Source organism: Crassostrea angulata, chromosome 3 (assembly GCF_025612915.1).
Source record: "Crassostrea angulata isolate pt1a10 chromosome 3, ASM2561291v2, whole genome shotgun sequence".
NCBI lineage: Eukaryota > Metazoa > Mollusca > Bivalvia > Ostreida > Ostreidae > Magallana > Magallana angulata.
In genome coordinates, this window is record NC_069113.1 from 42,236,589 (window position 1) to 42,245,249 (window position 8,661).

Consider the following 8,661-nt stretch of genomic DNA (forward strand, 5'->3'; position numbering starts at 1 on the left):
AAGTCCAAAACTTTGATGCTTAATATCTCAAAATGAAGAAACATTTGGATAAGCAATATTGAACAAAAGATGCTCAAATTATTGAGCTTAACAATAATCAACCATAATTTATTTGTAATGCAGTCCTTAAAGGGAGTTACAGGGTCGGCCCCTAAAACGACCCTCTCAAGTAATCTCGAGAACGGTACAAAATTTGTAATTACTTTTTGAACAAAAAGTGTTTGAATTGACATGAGCTTTCATTTGAATTCATGAAAAAGGGGCTGGTCCTTCAAATTAGGGGCTGAGGGGGCTCTAAAGTCTTTTGATGATTACTTTTTACTGTGAAAGATTTTGTGATACGTTATAGAAGCAATTATGTTCATTCTAATATTATTTACCTATACATGCCAATCATTTACTCTTATGTTACATAATTAGGGATTTTAAGGGGCCAGAAGTCTACAACTTTGATGCTCAATATCTCAAAATGGAGGAAAACTTTGGAAAGCAATATTGAACAAAAGATGCTCAAAATATTGAGCTTAACAATGTACAACCATATATTGTTTGTTATCTGGACCAGGAGTTTTAGGACCGGATATCAAAACGATTTTTCCCAGATATCTCAAAAACGGTAACCAATTTCTAAACACTTATTAGTGGTACACAAAAAATACCTTTTGACTAGACTGAATGAAAAGGAGCTGATCCCTCAAATAAGGGACACCAAAGGGATAGATAGTCTTTCACCCATTACTCATAGATCCCGCCTCATTTTCCGGATCATTCCGTTGACGAAGATCAAGCGTAAGGTCATTCCATATTCTAAAAATCGGACGGAAGGCCTCTTCGTTGCTCGCAACGAGATCGTGTCTAGTATTAGACCTCTAATTTATAGCATGAGATGGCTTTTTACCAAAAAAAAGAGAAATTGCTTTAAAAAACTTTTTCTTATAAATGCATATGTTTATTGTATATTTTGGACTTGAAAAAATCAGTTTACTCTTATCTTTAATTCGTTCGCGAATGCGTATGCTTATTTTTTATGGAGCGTAATCGTGTTCAAAAATCCGGACCATCTGAATATGCAACAATTGTGCGAGTGTGTGAGTCTAAGTATAGAAGTGTAACTCTGATCGTGTAACCTATAAATCTCGGGTATAAACACATGTAAGATTTGACTCAGTTCCTTCGTATAATGCATATTTTGCAGCTTTATTGTTTTCATTAGTTAATTAAACCTTCAACTTTTCACACTTTCAATCCGTAGTTTCTGCATTTCTACCTTCAGAATCGGCAATAGCACATCTGACATGATACAACTTGACAAATGTAAAGTCTACAAGTTAGACCTAATATGGCAACTGCCTTGCAGTGGGAAAAGGCATGCCGGAATGGACGAAAAAAAAAACCATAATATTCAGCTAAACTGTTGCAATAAGCTTTTAATGAACGACACTTTTTCTATCGAAAATACCGGTATTAATTTTAGAAAAATTTTTGAGGTATGATTGAAACTGGACCAAACAGGAAGAGGTGCATGTATATAAAAATCGTTTTCTAGAAATGAGACGGATCAAGAAATTTCCTAAGGGGGTGAATATATTTTGAGTGGCATGGGGTTCAGAGACCGCCATGAGGCCCCATTGCTTCAGAATTCTAAGAATTTTGAGACAATTTTTAACCGGGTTTTCCAAAGGAAAATAATAATTTTACAAAATTAAGTTGCTGCTAAATGGTAAACAGTACAATGTTCACAAGTGGCTGTAAAGCTGTATTATAATAGCTCTCCGGAAAATTTTTATCAACTAACTTTACTAATTGAACCGACATTAGGGACGTCATACTCATATTCCTTAATACCGGTATAATTGCTTGAAATAAAAAAGAAATTGCCTATTTTCACCTGGGTAATAGGCTTTTTTCCCTATATGTTGCCGACAATGCAAAATAAACCATTTTTAAAAATAATTTATACACATTTTAATTTTACGACAGTTACATGTAACCTTATCTATGGAATTATTATTTATTTTTTAGGGGGGGGGGGTTGTCGATCGAATTCTTCACTCGCATCTTTTATACATTCTCTTGATAAAATATATACCAAGCTCATAATTCATTTTTCAAAAAATCATACCGGGTACTTCCTTAGAAAGGTTGTTATCCAGAGATAATACGATTATAGGCCTACGTAATTTTTTTTTTATTCCGTCCCCATTCCGGCGATTACGGCATGCCTTTACAATCTGCAGCTAGTCTTTTCTATCGGTTACGTCACTGTTTCCATATATGGCCATGTCAAAATTAGACAAACTTGTAGACCTTACATTTGTCGATTTGCAACATGTCACTGTCAGCCGTGCTATTTCAGAAAACGGAGAAACAAATGCAGAGACTACAGATGAAAAGTGTGTATAATAGTGACAGGTTCCATGTAATTAACAAACACAGCATTTTACAGCTGCAATAGTGCATACATGTATGTAGGAAAAATTAGATTGAATGCCTTCGGGTCAACTCTAGAGTGTTTTAAGCCTGAGTTTTATAGGTTACACGATCAAAATTACACTCATTCATACTCAGGCTCACACACCAACATGATTGCATATTCGGATTTACAAGTTTACAGGCCTTGACTTTTGAACACGATTACCCTCCATAATTCGTCGTATGTCATACATTAATTCAGGTTAATGAAACAACACAAACAAACCTGAATTGCATTAACAACCAGGAGTAAAGACTTTTCAGTCAATACATAATTTACAAGTTTACAGGCCTGGACTTTTGAACACGATTACCCTCCATAATTCGTCGTATGTCATACATTAATTCAGGTTAATGAACCAACACAAACAAACCTGAATTGCATGAACAACCAGGGATAAAGACTTTTCAGTCAATACATAACTGCTCATGAAATTCTTTGTGGGGGACATTTCCTAATAACTGAGCATACACGAAAGGATAATTTTGACCGAATTTTTAGTTTTTGTGTGTTGCATGTCGAAACATATACAGAGACAATTGGGTGAATCCGATGAATCGTTAGTTTCCACTGCAGTCCAAACATATGTTACAGAACTACCCAACTCATTACTTTTCATGGAAAGAAGATGGGGGAATAAGATGGCGCAAATACCCATTCGGTTTAGTAGTGAAATACAATTTTGAATTTATTTTTCCCCAATTAAATCTATTCAAATATATTATAATACAAGTTTACAAAATCACAGTTTCTAACTCTATTTTCAGTTTTTAATATAAAAAGAAGATAACCAATATTGATTTGATAGTAAAAATATCAGAAACAAACAAACAAGCACTTTGTAGAATGGCCCTACAATCAATATGCATGCGACTATAAAGCAACTTTTAGAGCGTAAGAACATTTGGTAAAGAATGTACACGACAAATACAAACTTGTAAAAACAGTAAACTCAGGCCACTAAGAGAAAAGAAATAATTTTTATACCAAAACGTATTATTTTCAACGCAAACTTTGCATTTACAAAAAGCAAAATGTTATCGCCATTTAAACAAAAATTGTAGAGAGGTTAACGAAAGCCTATCCTCAGAAAATGCATAACTTAAAGAAAACTTTGACACCCTGCAAGAAGAGAAAAAAGTTAAAACAAAGCAGAACCCCTTTATTGAAAGTTATCAAGTTTAGCCTGAAATGAACAGTATAGTCAAAATAACTGTGTAATTTTTCGTAAACATGGCACTATTGTAAATAATTCGCTTTCCCTTCACAGTACCGTATGGTACTAAACATGTGACATTGATTTGAATTCCTTTCCAAGATATTCTAGTGAAAAAAGGTGTGAATATTGGACAATGGTAAAACAATAACATAGAAGTGAAAAATTTGTGTGAATGTTGGACAAAATCAAAATACATTTGTATATGGAATGGCATTTCAATATGATAAAAAAAAGAAAGAAACAACTCCCGGCATTCAATTTGTTTGTCGTCCTTATCAATTTATACACACCCTTTCACCTTGATCTAAAATGTTTTGCAACATTTTACATGCCATAGCTAGCTCCATCGCCATAGCTGATCCTTATTAATTTATTTGACATGCATGTTTTTTAGGTACACGATTTTTCTTTTGAGCGGAGGAGCAAATTCGGCAACTTTTACTTTTCACAAAGTACCAATACATTTCTTTGTCTTTACGCCGATTAAGGATGCATTTCCTTAAAGAAAAAAATCACTTATTTGATCAAAATTTCAGGCTTCAGTTAAACTGTTTCTCTTACATGTATGTCTTGTCAGCAACTCGAAAAAGCGTTTAGGAAATCTGTATTCTTTTATGTAAATGCATACCATTTGTCAAAAACTGACACAAAGTTCATGTACCTGTGAGGCTATTGTAAGCATGGCCTGTCCCTCTTTTCTGCCATGCCCCATCAAAACTGGCAGTTAAATTCATATCACTGCTATGAAAGAATGATTAAATGTAATGGTACATTTTTAAAAACAAGTTTTGTAATTAAAGGATTTAAAACTTGTCATAAGTAAATGTACTGAATTCGATAACAAGAATAATTTAGCACTTACAATTTAGCTTCCTCTTTAAGGTATTCTCGACAAGAATTTTCTGCCATTTTGTCAAGTGTTGACCCTATTCCTCTTTCTCTTTCCTTAAGACCTGATTTAGATATACCCGGGATATTTAGTATAGCCAAAAGAGAGTTGACAAGAGATTCCCCAAAACCTCCGTTTATCATACCTGAAAATATTTTTCTCGTTTTTAAATTCAGAAGAATCTGATTCTATCATACCATCCAAAGTTATTAAAAAAGATTTATGTCTGCAGATAATGTTTATCAGCAATGTAAGAGTTCATGTACTACAGAAATAGGGGATACTTATTTATTTCAATCATTTACATATCTCAAAAAATAAATGTGATATGAGTTTACCTGTAGCAAATTTGGAGTTAACATCCCAGTCTTTACCTCCTCGGTATGTACATGTAACATGTTTGGAGCCAGTTGCTACATCATTAGTAATGCCACAGTTAATATTTTGACACTTCACCTTGAGAATCTATGCAAGCCCAAATCTGTTCTCACCTACACGATAAGTGAAGGGGTTGTGCACAATAACGACAAGCCTGCAGGTTATCAGCGAGTGTCGCCAAATTAACAATTCTCCTACCATTCCGCCATTCTGCATTTTCTGACACTTCCTCTTGGGCCCTGTAGTCACAAACAGAGACATCAGTGATTTCCATATCTTTGGTCTAAAAGAAATTTCATGATCACGAATGTAACTAACACATTCATGTGTAAAGATGACCTCTATTAAAATATAAACTTACAAGGTTTGTACATAAGACTTACAAATTAAAAGTTTATATGTATGCCATTTTAAAACAGAATGAACAAGGCAAATGAGATTTGTAAAATAATTTATCAACAATGCTAATTATAATATCATTATAATAGCATATGATTAAAGTTGGGTCACAATATTCAATACAATAACAATATAACAGCTATAATATTGTTTTAGTTTTACCCCAGTCCCCTATAGGCTTATAGGTACATTTTCTTCATTTGCAGTTGGTTTGAATTTGATTCTCCTCATTAAACTATTTCAGATAATGTAAAATGGGCTAGAATTAACTATCTTAACAAACATTGAAGGTGAAACTTCACTAATGTATAAAATGTAGGAGTAAATAAACTTACCGTGTAAGAGTGGTATAGATCACAAGGTGAGCTCGACATATGGGAAATAAGCGAAGTGTCGGCATCATTCGGTTGTTGAATTGCTTTTTTAGTCACAGCTCGATTACTTTTTAATGCTTTTATCTTATTATAAAAATACTTGGAAACATATTTCCCTTTATGGCGAGCATTTCTTCGGTTTGTATTGTCAGACGACATTTCTACCAAATGTTTTTGCGATGTAATATTTAAAACCAAAAATGACGAATTCCGGCTTCCGGTTTAAGACGAGTAGGCACCTACTTTAACGTCATCTATGTGCAATATGACGTCATAATACGTCCCGACCAGGGGTAGTCCGGAGGTGTACACATTCTTGATATAGAAAAAGGAGTTTGATCATTATCTTAGAAAAGATCTGAACAGTAAGCATTGTTTTTAATCCTCTTATAAATATATTATTTTTGAGACTATAATAAACGTTTACAATCGATTCCATTCGGGACTATAATTGGGCAGTCGCCCGTTACAAATCTTTATTTAATTATGACAGACTATAGAGGATGCAAATAGAGCTCTTGCTAGTGTAATCAGTGACTGAAACAAAGGAAGCTATAAAGGTCCAACTTCACTTTAGACGTTATGTTTTGCTACAAAAAACAACAAAATAGGTTTGAACATGTTTCTAAATTTTCATTTATGATGGAAAAATTAAACAATAATAGCATAGAACAATGAGCAGGAAATTTTTACAAAAAAATGGTTAGTAATACTTTTAGCACAAGTTAAATAATCAGAGCACTTATGTATGTGACATCCTCTTACCTTCAGTTTCCTATTCCTTAATACATATATAGGCAACATATGTAAATATCCCATGAGAGCCATTTACAGAATTTATAAACCTCATGTTAGACTTAATGATTTGCTTTGACTTCATTTTCTAAACTATTTTTGTATCTCATCTCCAAAGGTTCCACGTTACCTTTCGTAGGAAAACATTGTATATGATGAGCTATACCTACCAATTACTAGAGGACAGAAAGGAGGGAACCTTGAAAATGTTTCGAAAGGATAAAATTGTGTTAAATGGAATTTTTGTTCAAGAACTGACTAACATAAATCCTAACAGAGGTTCTACGAATTTCTTTGTTGTATGTCCAATTATTCATTTCTCGAATCATGCAAGTTTGACGGTCGTCTTTAATGTGGCACAAATTTTTAACCATCAAAGCCATTTTGGGAAAAAAAAACTTTTCACCACTGACCTGCAATAAAAATGACCTTTGAAATAATACTGATACTTAATATTAAAAAACGCCTTTTTTTTCAATACTACAATGACCATCTTAGTGCGATAATCCAGAATGCTAGCTATCCACTCCAATGTGCCATCTCTGATACCATAATAATAACACTTGCTAAGAAGTCGTTGATGGGGCACCTTGGTAAACGTTTCCCTAACTTATCTTTAAAAATTGTCAAATTGTTTACGGCATTAACAAATAGAGAAACTTACGAAACAACACAGGTCCAAAGAATAAGAAATATTGAATTGACAATTATTTAAAAGTAAATTTTAGACAAATAATGGGTGATATAATCATTAACGTGCCAGCGCCTACAATATATAACACCCGGACTCTAAGGAAACCAGTGTTCTCAGCTCTTGGTGTAAGGTATCGGCGTTTTTATCTCATACGTGTGGTGTATATTACCCGTTTAATAAATATTTGCTTCATCAAACGGGTGATGCTTTATCAAATACTTCCGGTCCGAACTATTTTTGACACAGTCCCTCGCTTCAAAGACCTATTTTCTAAGATTTGCTAGTACTATCAATATAACTTTATCTAATACCAAAATTTGATATAGAATGGCTTTTGTCAAAAATTTAAATTACAATTATGAAGGAAAACACATAAATGTATAGCATAGGCGTCGGAACTGGGGAGGGGGCTTCGCTCCCTTCCCCTTTATTGCAAAGTTATTCAAAACCGTAACCAAAGAACTTTTTTGTCAAGATTAGTTTAGCTCTCTCCCCCACTTTCCAAATTGCTTCTTGGGTCCGACGCCACTATGTTATTTATAAATCTGCAAATCACGTTAGCCAGCGAGGAGTTTATTCTGAAGACTCGCGTACGCGATGAAAACAGGCCGCTTTGGTTGTGATTATATATATACACAAGAACTTACCGAAATAATGTTTTTAAAACTTTTATTCCACAACCACCTAGCATCCTTATTCAGTATTTTCAATTTCGAATCATTAGGCTAGGGTTTGTTTTATAAAACATCAACAACTGTTCCTCGTTCGAGTCAATTCAAACTAACGAGAATTCGCAACTTTGTATATGTCAACAAACTTGATTACTGAAGTCTTCTGATCAGTATTTCTAATTTCTAATTAATCAGGTGTTTAAGCTCTAAGAAAAATTATTTAGAGCTAAAAAACTATTTCAATGTTTATTTCAGTGAAAGTTTACATTAAAACAGTTAAATTTATCTTCGAAATGACGTACTAAATTGAATTGCGCAAGGTCACAATAATCGCATAACACAACGTTGCATCATCGTAGTTTTTTACCTTAGAAAAAATTCAATTCGGGTCATATAAGGGACTGTCTCAAAAGCTGTATAATATAAATCAAATTGTATGAGATAAGTAGAAATGGTTATATATAAATGGACAAGCGTCGCGAATATAAACACCATTTTAACTCGTTGGATAAAGCAAATATAAAATCACACAATATAGATATCCTCATTATTTTTAATAGGATCACTTTATTGTGTAATAATTTATACACCTCGATATTTTATCACAAATATAATTAGTTGTGATAAACCCTCTTCATTTACATTCACTAGAATGACGGACACATTTTGGTATCATGTCGAACGTAATTTTGGATACTATTATTTCCAATATTTAAACATTATTGATGCACATCTGTACACATCAATGATTTCAAATTAAATTAAAATT

General features: G+C 33.3%; 1 pseudogene; it reads right to left on the bottom strand.

The window, feature by feature from the left end:
- Nucleotides 1-2,786: 2,786 nt before the first annotated feature.
- On the bottom strand, nt 2,787-6,100 carry LOC128177895 (uncharacterized; annotated as a pseudogene).
- Nucleotides 6,101-8,661: the final 2,561 nt, after the last annotated feature.